The following is a 12,571-nucleotide window of genomic DNA, read 5'->3' as shown; positions in this document are numbered from 1 at the left end:
ACATTACTTATAAAAAAAAACTTATTAAAAAACAGACATATATCCATCAAAAATTTATTAAATACTCCCTCCGTTCCTTTTTATTTGTCGTTTTAGAAAAAAATATTTGTTCTAAATTGTTTGTCGTTTTTAGAATTTAAGGCTATATTTGTCTATTATACCCTTCTTATAATCTTTTTATTATTTTTTTTGTTCCTCTTTTTTTTGTCTATTACATGTTTATTGAAAAATATTGTTACACAACATTAACAAACTCAAAATAGATCACGAACAATTTTTTTTTTTTGGTAACATAAAATAAAATAAGGATATAAATAGGAAGATACGGTGCAAAACAACATTTTCCTAATTTTTCTTATTTTTTCCTTTTTTTTTCTCAAACGACACATAAAAAGGAACGGAGGGAGTAACTATTTGTGGTCATTGTTTTCTGTTGGACAGTTTTTTGTTTGCTCAAGTGATTAATCAGTTTCTTCTAGGATAAATTGTTTAGGATAATCCGAGTTTAATTTCTCGTGGAAATAATTCTTAGTCAGACTTTACTTACCTCACAGCCGAACTATGAATTAACGGAATCCCTCCTCTAGAAACACGTGAGTTAACACAAAAAAGATCACATAAAATAAGGGATTTTAATAACGAATTTGTTAAAATAGCTTTTACACTTAAAAAAAGCTGGACAAAATAGTACCTTAGTTTGATAACAAATTTGTTCAAAACCTACTTAAATCAACATTACTAATATCACAGTAAATTATTAGTTAGTCCGATGGTAACTGGTGTTGGATTTGATAGAAAAGATCACAATTCAATTCTCGTAACTGGGATCGAAAGGGAGATGAAACTAATTGATACCAAAACTAACCTCCGAAGTCCAAACCAAATTTAGCGGTTTAATAATAGATCGAATATTAATTAACGTGAAAGAAAAACTTTACTAATTTCTATGGTATTTTTTATTTATATTTTATATTTTTGCAAATAGTACATAATTTTGTCCTTATTGTGAATAACCAACCATTAACGAGAGTCCCTCAACATCTTTGTGAGCAAGTTATGTGCCATTTGGAATTGGATCCTCTCCATCCCAACTCTCTCCTTCTCTCTCCTTCTCCAAATATTGTCCATTAGATCAATCAAATGGTTCAAAATATATAAGAGAATAAAATTTAAAAAAGAAATGAATATTTAAATCCCTAACAGCGAAAAGGCACAGCTCGGCGACAAGTTGAAGATGGACGGCGGGTTGCCGGTCGCCGGCGATTTCTGTTGGCGGTTTCCAGTATCAATCTTTTCTCCACATCACCGCCTCCCAAATCAACTCATCATAATCACAACCACCCAATTCCTCAACCTCAACAACAACCGCATCTTCAATAACCACTTGATTTTCCAACACAGGTTCTTCATATCCCTTAATCAATTTCTCACTTCAATTACCCCAAATTAATCCCTTTTCTTAATTTGTTTTTGTCTTATAATTTTTTTTGATTTTTATGTGTTTGTATAAATGCAGAAACAAAATGGAATTGGCCCAATTGGTGTTGGTTGAATTGGTGTTGGCAATACTGTTAGCTTTGATTTATGCACTTCATGTTCTTACAAGTTTGTTCCTTAATCTCTTGTTCTGAACTATGAAGATGGAAGGATATATATACTGATTTTAATTTATTTTTTTTTTTAAAAAAAACGGATCCAGATGCAAGCTCCAAATGAAATCAGATACACACTCCAAATGAATTCAAATGCCCTTGCATTGAGAAATTCTGTAGAGAACAAGAGAGATATGACAACCATTTTGTTTACCGTCAAGTGGAAGAGGAAGAAGAAATACTTCAGTTTACTGTAAAAAGTACAAGCTTTTTTGTTTTTGGGATAACATGCCTTTTTGTTTTTCATCCATTAGATTAATCTAGTGGTCAAGATTTGGAGAAGGAGAGAGAAGGAGAGGGTTGGGGAAGGAGAGAATCCAGATCCGTGCCATTTTGGTTTATATCTTGTGGACCTCACTCCCTCACAGTAATAGTAACAAACTCTCAAGGTTCATTTTTTCCCTCTCTTCTCCTTCCTTTCTCATTTTTGTCTTTATTCTCACTTCACTCTCCAAATTCCAAAACCTTATTCTCTCTCCATCTCCCTCTTCCATTTTTGGTTCTCTCTTCTATCAAAGCCTACACTGTAACAACTACAACAACAACAACAACAAGAATATCTATTGTAAGTATCTCAACAATTTCTCTTTACTTTTCATGCTTTTATACATTTATTAGTGCTAAAAATCGTACCTTGTTTGCTTCCATTTTCTTATTTGCAACTTCTCTAACCATTGTTTTACAACTTTTGTTGAGAAGAAAGCTAGATTGTGTTGTTTTCTTCACTCCTCAAACAACAACGGAAGCTGATTTTGGCTGCAAGCTGGTTTTAGGCACACAAAAAAGGTGACATTTTGTTTTTAGCTCTAAAGTTTTTGTTTTGTTTTTGCTTTTCTAGTGTTTGTGTGTGTGTGTCTATTCATTCTGATTAATTAGTTTAATATGCTTAACCACTTACTTGTGTGTTTTTTTCTTTCTATTTTAACTGTTATAATGAATATATTGTTATGCTTAATCACTTATTTCCAAACTCCATGTGTGCTTTTCTTTCTATTTTAACTTCTCTAGTAAGTTGACATTAGTACTCTACTGCCAATAGACACTTTATGCACCAATTTGTGATCCTGCAAACCAGTAATCTCACCTCAAATCACGTAAAAAGAGTTAATCATTCCCCCACCTCAAAAGAATATTGCCATCTATGAAGCACGGATATAAGACACGACACAAACACTTACATGTCGACACCATTAGTAATTTGAGAAAATGACACAATTCAATGTAATTATAAGTGTCGGTGTGTTATGTCGGTGTCCGACACCGGGACACTCCTAATCCGAGGAGTGTCCGTGCTTCATAGATTATTGCCGTCAACGGAAAACATTGTAAATGTCATAATATGGAAGTTTTGATTAGCAAGTTCACATAAACCAAAACAGCAAAAACTGAAAATAAAAACAGGGTCGTGCTCATTCAATTAAGAGAAGATCTTTTTGTTGGGAAGTACATTAGAATAGGTTAGATTGAAAGGGTATGTATGTATCTACTATCTTCATAATGGAATTATTAAGCAAATCCTTTTCTCCCTTTCGTTGTTAAAATATCCTAACAATAAACAGTAAGCTTATTACATTACTTCAATATCAGTCCTCTCCTCTTATCTTCATATAATGCTATTTCATTCTGCTTTTGATTAAGTTTCATAAAGGACTAAAGTACTTCAAAATTTCATTAAAGAAGGCTCTGTGTGTGTGTGTATTGTGAAAATGTATTGTATGCTTTTTCTTTCTATTTTAACTTCTCTAGTAATTAACGTGAAAAATTCCTGATCAGAAAGAGTAGTCTAAAACAAGTGTTGGTCCTCAATTTGTAGATTATTGTATCAACTTCTGTACTATACCTAATCAAAATGTATTTTATTTTTTGGTGGATCCACAGATGGACTTTGTAAGGCCAGTTATTAATCTTGATGCAACTGTAAAGCCACTTACACGGACTATGTTGGCAGTTGAACTCAAGCTTACTCCTAACTCTCTAAGTCAAACTCTGATGATTGATGTGGTCATGGAGGACCGAGAAACCCCAAATGTCAACCCGAGAACACTTCACCACCAGTTGTATCAGCTGAACCATCGATATGTCAGTCAGACCACCACTTTAAACTTCCTAGTTAGGATGCAATCCCCACTTCCAAAACAATATGTTGTTGAGTTGTATAGTATTTATGTGTTGGATCCTGCTGCCCCCAGGTATATCTTAGAGGTTCCTCTGACACAATTATTCTTACCTCAAGAAGAGATTTCTCGTTTTCGTGCTAATCCATTCAATGTGAAACCGCTACTGCCCGTTACTTCTTTGGGAAATGCAACCTATGAAGCTCTGTATCATAATCAGTTTATCTATTTTAATCATATACAGATGCAGGTCTTCCCAGTTCTCTATAATTCTAATGAAAATGTATTTCTTGCTGCTCTGAATGGAAGTGGCAAGACAACATGCGCTGAGCTTGCAATTTTGAGGAATCATCAAGAAGGTAACATGCGTGTTGTTTACATTGCTGCAACTAGATCTCTTGCTCATAAACAGTGTCGCGAATGGAAGAAGAAATTTGAGGGTGGCCTCAATTTAAGAACGGTTGAATTGACCGGAGAAACCTTTACAGATTTAAAGCTACTTGGGGAAGGGCAGATTATAGTTACTACTTCTCAAATATGGGATGCTTTGTCCTACCATTGGAAGCAGAGAAGCTACATTCGACGTGTCGGTCTTTTCATCATCGACGACCTCCACTTCATTGGAGGTGGTCAAGAGGGTTATGTTTTAGAGAGAGTGATTGTCAGCATAAGAGATGCTATCCATCATCAAAAAAATATTCGAATGGTGGCAATGTCAACTTCAGCTACAAATGCCGAGGATATTGGAGAATGGATTGGAGCTGACTCAAATGGCATTTTTAATTTCCCAATTACTGCTCGTCCTGTTCCTCTGAAAGTATCCTTTAGAGATGTAGAATTTGACGAGTCTGACGACTCTTTCTCCACTAGGTTCAAGTGTATGGCCATGATAACCGATGATTTTATTAGGAAACATGGCAATTATGGTGAACACATTATTGTATATGTACCTACGAGAGATCATGTCCAAACGGCGGTTGAAGCGTTGGCTGAGTTGCGGGAGCCGTTTAGTTTGCAAGAAAAAGACACAATTGCGGCATATGTTCTCGATATTAAAAACGCAGCCTTAAAATCTGTGTTGTCTCTCGGAGTAAGCTTTCTTCATGAGAGCTTGGATGATAGTGATAAGGAAGTTGTCGTCGATTTATTTAATAAGGGTTTAATTAAATTGTGTGTGGCAAGCAGTTATATGGCATGGGAAGAGTCGTTGTTGGCACATCTTGTCGTTGTTATGGGTACACAGTTTAATGACTATGATGGACCGAGCTATTCTGATTTAGATATTTTCAAGATGATGGGTAAAGCCGGTCGCCATTCGAACGATGGAGATCAAAAGGTTTTTATTTTTTGTCCTCCAAATAAGAGGAAGCACTACCAGATGTGTTTGAACGAATCATGGCCTATTGAGAGTTGTCTTCAGCACAATTTGGACATCATTTTAAATTCTGAGATTGTTGCTGGAATTGTTGAAAGTGTTCAAGACGGCATAAATTGTCTTGCAAAAACATTCATGTGTCGGCGCCTCCACAAAAATCCCGGTTATTACAACTTCCAAGGAGTTAGTGACGAAGATGTGGCCAATCACCTCACAACATTAGTTGTGAGAGCAATGAATAAACTGATAGCAAGTGGGATGGTGGTGTTAAATCATGATGAGAATAAGGTTTCTCCTTCCAATCTCGGAAGGATATCATCAGAGAACTACATCAACTATGAAACAATTGAGATATTCTCTACACGGCTGACCCAAAATTCTGATTTGACGGAGGTTTTAGAAACTCTTTGTTTAGCCTCCGAATTTGATGCGCTCCCCATTAGACCGATATTTATCGAAGAGGAGGAAATGCGTAAACTAATCACCCAACAAAGATTTCCTCATCTTAATCAGCAAGTCACCGACCCACAGCTTGTCACTGACCCACATGTAAAAACTAATGCCTTGTTGCAGGCCCATCTCTCAAGGTTGCCTCTTACAAGTGTGAACCTAGCAGCAGACCAGAGGAACATATTGCTTTCATTAGACAGACTCCTAGTTGGACTGATGAAATTTATAAGAGCAAGACACTGGGCAACGTTGCTTCCTCGTGCCATAGAAGTTAATCAGATGATTGTTCAAGCAATATGGCATGACGATTCTCATTTTCTGCAACTTCCTCATCTTACGAGGGAGCTGGTTGCTATATGTAACGAAAATAATATCCACAACTTTAATGACTGGAAAACCATGGAGAATCGTGTGAAAGAACTGTTAAAACTCACAATTTCTCAGTGGTCGGACATCACTTGCTTTATTGAGCGTAGTGGTCTTCCACTATTAAAGTATCGTATCAGTGAGGATGCAATAACCATAGGGGGGCAGAGAACAATTGATTTGATGTTGAGTTGTAAAAGAAAAAGTGAAGAAATAGTCATTCGTTTTCCTTACTATCCTAGTGGGAGGAGACAAAGTTGGTGGATTTTATTATTTGATGCACAAGACCAATTGCTTACGGTCGAATTTGTTTCTTCTTGGACATCTAACACCACAACCCCATTAAGGTTTCAGTGTCCAGTTCAGGCTGAAAATGCTACATATAACCTCATGTTTGTAAGTGAGTCAATTAAGGGTGTTAGTGTAATGCAAAGCTTTATTGTGAATGGTTGGGCCGTGGGGTAAAAGGTGGCTGGCTACATTTGCAATGGTCTTCGGATGAGACATTTTCAGGTACTTTTTTTAGTTTTTTTGTTTGTAAGTTTATGAGTAGGTTTTATAATTTGGTATTTGTAATTGTATTATGTTTGTGTGGTTTTTTTGTTTGTATTATGTTGATAGTTGTATGATAATCTTAAAGAGACATACAGTGGTGATCAATATTGATACTTTGCATGTGGTATGAATATTGTTGGCATATAGTGAGGTGATTAAATGTGACTTATACTTTTTATTTCTTGTTACTGAACAGGTTAGCCAAGAATTGTGATGAGGATCAACACAAGAGTTCATTTCATTATAATTTTGTTTTGGTTTTGTATAATTTTAAGTCTGCACACTGTTGGGATCTTGACCATTTGTTGTGACCCATTTTAAGATTTAAGAATTGTGAGAGAGATGTTATCCTCTTGTAAGGATCTTATTTTAAGAGAGGTGTTTCTTTTAGAGAATTGTGAGAGAGATGTTATCCTCAAGTTTTTAAATTAGAACTTGCTTTAACTTTGTCAATGACTTGTTGTTTATCATTGATATGATTCCTTTTGTCTTATCAATCATATTTGTATTTTTTTTTTACCTGTTTTAATATTTCAACTTATTCCTCAAAGCCAAAAGTTGAGATTGAGGTGTACTGAAGTTGTTACATATAAAGTTCCAAAGCTTAAACATGACCAACAGGGGCCTTTTGAGACATTGAGGAAACTCACAGAGGCTTGTCGAGCATACTTTGGAGCGGATTTAGAAACTGTCATGCAATAGTAATGGCAGCTCCAACCACGAATCCCACAATGGCAGCATCTAATATATAGGAAAACAATAACGAAACCAATGAGTCAATGAGTGTAAGTGTCGGACACCAATAACGAAACCAATGGTCTAAGCTATCTGACATGTGTCGTATAAGTGTCGGACACCAACATGTATCGGACACCGCGACACGCTTAATCATGTGCTTGATAGCCACCGACAAAACCAAATTAACCATCCAAGCAGAATTTCGATGTCCATATCGGCCTGCCCCCAATGAGTCACATGGAAAAAACACCCTCTCTTCCAATTCCAAAGAGTCTCAATTTCTAGGGGTGATAGACAACTCAGATTTTATATGACACAAACATTTCTTGATATTCAGAACCCATTCTTCAGCTAAGTAAACATTTCGACACTAAAAATCAGCAAATCAAGAATCATAATAATCCAAATATGATATGAGAGGGAAGCCATGAAACCTGCTCACATGAATAAATTACGATCATTATATTATTGCACCCAGGCCACTTATATTTCATTCTTAAAAATGAGGATTAGAATTAAGTTATACTTCTAAATTACAACTTATATCATTGTTAAAATTTTAAATATTTTTAAGTATTGATTCACAATATACCACATTACCACTTATAGAAGTGGTGCATATTTTTAGCTTAATTGGCATATATTGCATTATATATGCTTTGTCCGGGTTCGAACTTCGGTCACTTATCCACCTTAAGAATAAAATTTCTAGCCACCGAAGAACTTGATAAAAAAAGGAAGTGGTACATATTGAAATTTCCCTAACAATCACATGATACTTATTTATCAACAACATCAATAATATCATTAATTAAAATAAATCAATAAGTCCCCGTGAGCTTAACTCAGTTGGTAGGGACATCGCACTATATGTGCAGGAGCCCGGGTTCGAACCCTGGACACCCCACTTATTCACCTTTAAGGTGGATTTTCTAGCCACTAGGCTACTTGACCAAAAAAAATCAATAATATCATTAATATATGAATGCATAAAATGTCTCAGGTCGGATTTGGCGACAAATTTTGAATCGATCGAAAATTTGGTAAATTTGTGCATTGTGATGCTTGAAAATTTCGAAATTGCAAATCATCATGCTTTTAAAATTATGTAAATCGATCAAGTAGTTGTACAGCAGACCCGACCCTACAACACATGCAACATGTGCGACGACATCGAGCCTCCAAATTTTGACCAAAATTTCGGCCACAAAATTTCGAGATCTTACATTAATAGTTATATATTGTTAATTTTCATTAAATACTCCCTCCATTCCTTTTTATAAGCAACAAATGACAAAAAACACACATACCAATGACCCTATTTTTTTAATTAAAAAATCTAAAACTTTATACTCTATTTCAATGACAATGCATTATATATGCAGGGGACCGAGGTTCGAATTGCGGTCATCCCACTTATCCACCATATGTGTGAAATTTTTAGCCACTAGGCTACCTAACAAAAAAAAAAAGACACAAAATAATTATCATTGAAAATAACATAAAAAGAGATTTATCATAATCAGGGTCAATTTTAATTTAATTTGAATTAATTAGAGTTAAAATTTTGCAAAAAAATATGAAATTGTTAGGATTTGAGTTTGAGCGACAAACCTTAAACACACAAATATTACAAGTTACAACTAATCTATTAATGCAAATGTGATACTCCCTCCATTCCTTTTACAAGCAATAAATGAGAGGAAAAATTTATTCCTTTTTATAAGCAACAATCTATACACAATTACCCTTCTACCCTTATCAAAATTCATTCTTTTCAAGTCATGCATTAAATACATTACATATTCCCTATAATGATAAATTAATATATCAAGGGTAGTTTTGAAATAGAGTATAAAGTTTTAGAGTTTTTAATTAAAAAAATAGGGTCATTGGTATGTGTGTTTTTTGTCATTTGTTGCTTATAAAAAGAAATGGAGGGAATATTTAATGAAAATTAACAATATATAACTATTAATGTAAGATCTCGAAATTTTGTGGCCTAAATTTTGGTCAAAATTTGGAGGCTCGATGTCGTCGCACATGTTGCATGTGCTGTAGGGTCGGGTCTGCTGTACAACTACTTGATCGATTTACATAATTTTAAAAGCATGTTGATTTGCAATTTCGAAATTTTCAAGCATCACAATTCACAAATTTACCAAATTTTCGATCGATTCAAAATTTGTCGCCAAATCCGACCTGAGACATTTTATGCATTCATATATTAATGATATTATTGATTTTTTTTTGGTCAAGTAACGTAGTGGCTAGAAAATCCACCTTAAAGGTGAATAAGTGGAGTGTCTAGGGTTCGAACCCGGGCTCCTGCACATATAGTGATCGGGTTGTTTTGTTAACTTATGATTTTCAGTTGGACCAAAATATCCATTCTTTTTAATTAATTAGCCAAATTACCATTAATGGACGCGGATTCAGTGTCGCGCGCGTACCGCAGGTCCATAGTTACAGACCGTTGATTTCCATCACACGACCAGATGTTGATCTCATCAAGGCTGTCTGATCAATCAGACAGCCCATATCATCCTGATCCATCAGATTCCAGCGCGTGCAGCACACTTGATTACAACCTGGAGAGAAGAATCTACTTCTTATTTATGTGAGAACCGTGAGAATGATTATTAGCCCTTTGATTAAAATTGGTTGGTTGAGATTATTTAATGATACATGTGTCTTTCCACACTCTATTATTTTCATCTTCTCTAGTTTGCTGTCTCGTTCTTCTTTTCCCATCGCCAATGCCATCAACTTCTTCGGTTAGCTTCTTTCGTCTCATGGAACCACCCACCGCCGCCGTATCCACACATCTTTCTCTTTTGTCAGATATGTCTTTTTTGTTAACAAGAGAAAGATTGAAATTTTTTTACCACCGACACGCTCACCTTGTACCTGGCGAACTAGCACCGGCCATTTACTCGCCTGATGTGTGACGAGGGGTGTTTTTAGTAAAAACGTTAATTATTCATGAGATTATCAGGGGGTGCGAAAAGTACAAGACAAGATGACTGACAGTTGGAGTCTTAAAGCCCGGCCCAAAATGAAAAGAAAGTAGGTCGGTCAGAAACAAATAAAAATAATATAAATATATACATGAATAGGGTAGTACTAGTAGTTGCCGGTGGGTTGAAATTGAAATTGAATTTGAATTGAATTAGGGTTTTTTTTTGTTCCTCCTCGTTGGATTGGATCGATGATGAAAGGAGAAGAAGATGGAGGTAAAGCGGCAGCGAAATCGGGGGGTTTGAAGCCGCAATGCAAATACAAGTTCAATCCAAACAAAATCATCTCAGTTCAGGAACCCCTGGTATTCAAAGCAACTTTTGTGTTGAGTGAAGTGAGGCCCCCGAAGAACAGAGGCATCTACCAACCTAAGACTGACGAAACCCGGGCTGCCTATGACCAAATGTTTAGCATCATCGAAGAGTTCTTCGCCCTTGAAGATGACTTCCTTGCCGCTAGATTCCAGGTTAATAGAATCATCGCACTTCTCAAAACCGATGCCATTGATAACGATCTCAAGAAGAGGGAAGTTAACTCGATTCTTAACAACTCTACCACTGACGATCTGTTTCACCGCCTTGTCTCATTTGCTGATCTTCTTACCGATTTCCATGACCCCCCCGTTCTATGATTGATTCACTCTGCTGCTGCTCCTCGATGAAGAACTAGTAGTAACATTCTATTTATGTATTATTATTATTATTATTCCAACAAACAATGCACTTTATTATTGTTATTATTATTATTATTATTATTATTATTATTATTATTATTATTATTATTATTATTATAGAAGAGGAGAAGAAGGAGATAATTATTATTATTACAACAATTGATTATTATTATTATTATTATTTATGCATCTATCTAATTTGTGCACATGTTTATTTAACATGTCAATCCATTCAGTTTTTTTAATGAAAATTAGTGAATTGCTGCTTAGTGAGTGAGATATAGAGTTAGTAGTGAGATATAGTAGTTACTAGGTGTTCAACCCGTGCGTTGCACGGGTTTGATTAGAATGTTTTAAAAAAAAATGTGTTTTATAATAAATTGTATTAAAAATAATAATTTTTTTAGATGTGTTGAATTATTCTTTGATTATAAAAGTGACTTTTAAAATATTTTTTATTTTTTTTTCTCTATTCAAGTGAATCTATAATAAAGATAGATAGATAGATAAAAATTGATTTAAATATAGACAATGTGTCGTTCAGGTGTACGTATATAGAATTAATAGAAGTGCAGTGGATTAGTTTATTATATTAAAAATTTGTTTTATTAATCTTATTTTTTCTGGGTTTGATTTATATATCTTCAAATTAGTGTAATTTTTATTTTAATATATTTTTTGTTTTTATGAAAATATAGTGGATTATTTTTCTCTGTATCTCTCTATTTTTATCTTAATTATACTCCCATCTCCTTATTATTATCTTATATGAAAAAATGGTTGATACTTGTCTTGACCTTTAATTTATAAGAATAAGATGACATGTTAATTAATGGTAAATTATTTTAAAGTATTAAATTGTTTTATACTTTAAAGAGACTTTTTATATTAGACTAAATATTCAAAGAGTTTCCGAAACAACTTTGTCATGCATATGCAATGTAAGTAGTATTTTATAGGGTTATTAAATATATTTTTAATCATCTAATTATATTTCAAATTAAAGTCAAAACACTATTAAAATGAAAGATTTAATCTCCATACAAAGTCAAAATATTATCAAAACATTTCATTGTCATTCTGCTTGAATAAATTTGTCGTATTGTTGATCAAGCAAAGTGATGAGATTATGAGATCGCTAAGCATGCGAAAGGAGACTTTAAAAAAATGCACTAAAAATGAATATCTTATCGTATATATTTTTATTCTCATCACTATAAATATCTTATTCATTTTAATTTTTATCGGTTTGACATTATTTTGGCAACTTACGGTTCACATCATGAATTTACTAAGCATGTAAAAAAAACACTTATCATAAAGACGTACTATAGTATAGTCTACTAATATATTTTTAAGGATCAACATCGACTTATATCCTCTTTATGTTTCTCGTATTATTTTATTAGTATATAAAAAATATAGACACTTGTCTTTGACCTTTATAAACTCAATTAGTATTTTTAGGTAAATATATAGTGTTTTTATTTGACAAAACAAAAAATAGATATTTAAAGAGCTTTGAAATCAACTTTGTCAAATTTTATATTAGAGTTAGACTTCAAAAGAACATTTTTAATAAAAGAATATATTTTTTTAAAAGAGAAAAGAAATCATACATGATCTA

The 12,571-nt window shown here is 33.9% G+C and overlaps 1 long non-coding RNA gene across 1 annotated transcript; it reads left to right on the top strand.

Moving 5' to 3' along the window:
• The first annotated feature begins 6,010 nt into the window (after positions 1 to 6,010).
• Positions 6,011 to 6,965, top strand: LOC123890551. Its single transcript, XR_006802859.1, has 2 exons — positions 6,011 to 6,470; positions 6,709 to 6,965. It is a non-coding gene; the product is annotated as an uncharacterized LOC123890551 (long non-coding RNA).
• The last annotated feature ends 5,606 nt before the right edge of the window (positions 6,966 to 12,571 follow it).

The sequence above is a fragment of the Trifolium pratense genome, linkage group LG6, assembly GCF_020283565.1.
Source record: "Trifolium pratense cultivar HEN17-A07 linkage group LG6, ARS_RC_1.1, whole genome shotgun sequence".
Classification (NCBI taxonomy): domain Eukaryota; kingdom Viridiplantae; phylum Streptophyta; class Magnoliopsida; order Fabales; family Fabaceae; genus Trifolium; species Trifolium pratense.
Note: the sequence above shows the minus strand (reverse complement) of the source record. Positions and strands in the feature narration are given on the sequence as shown.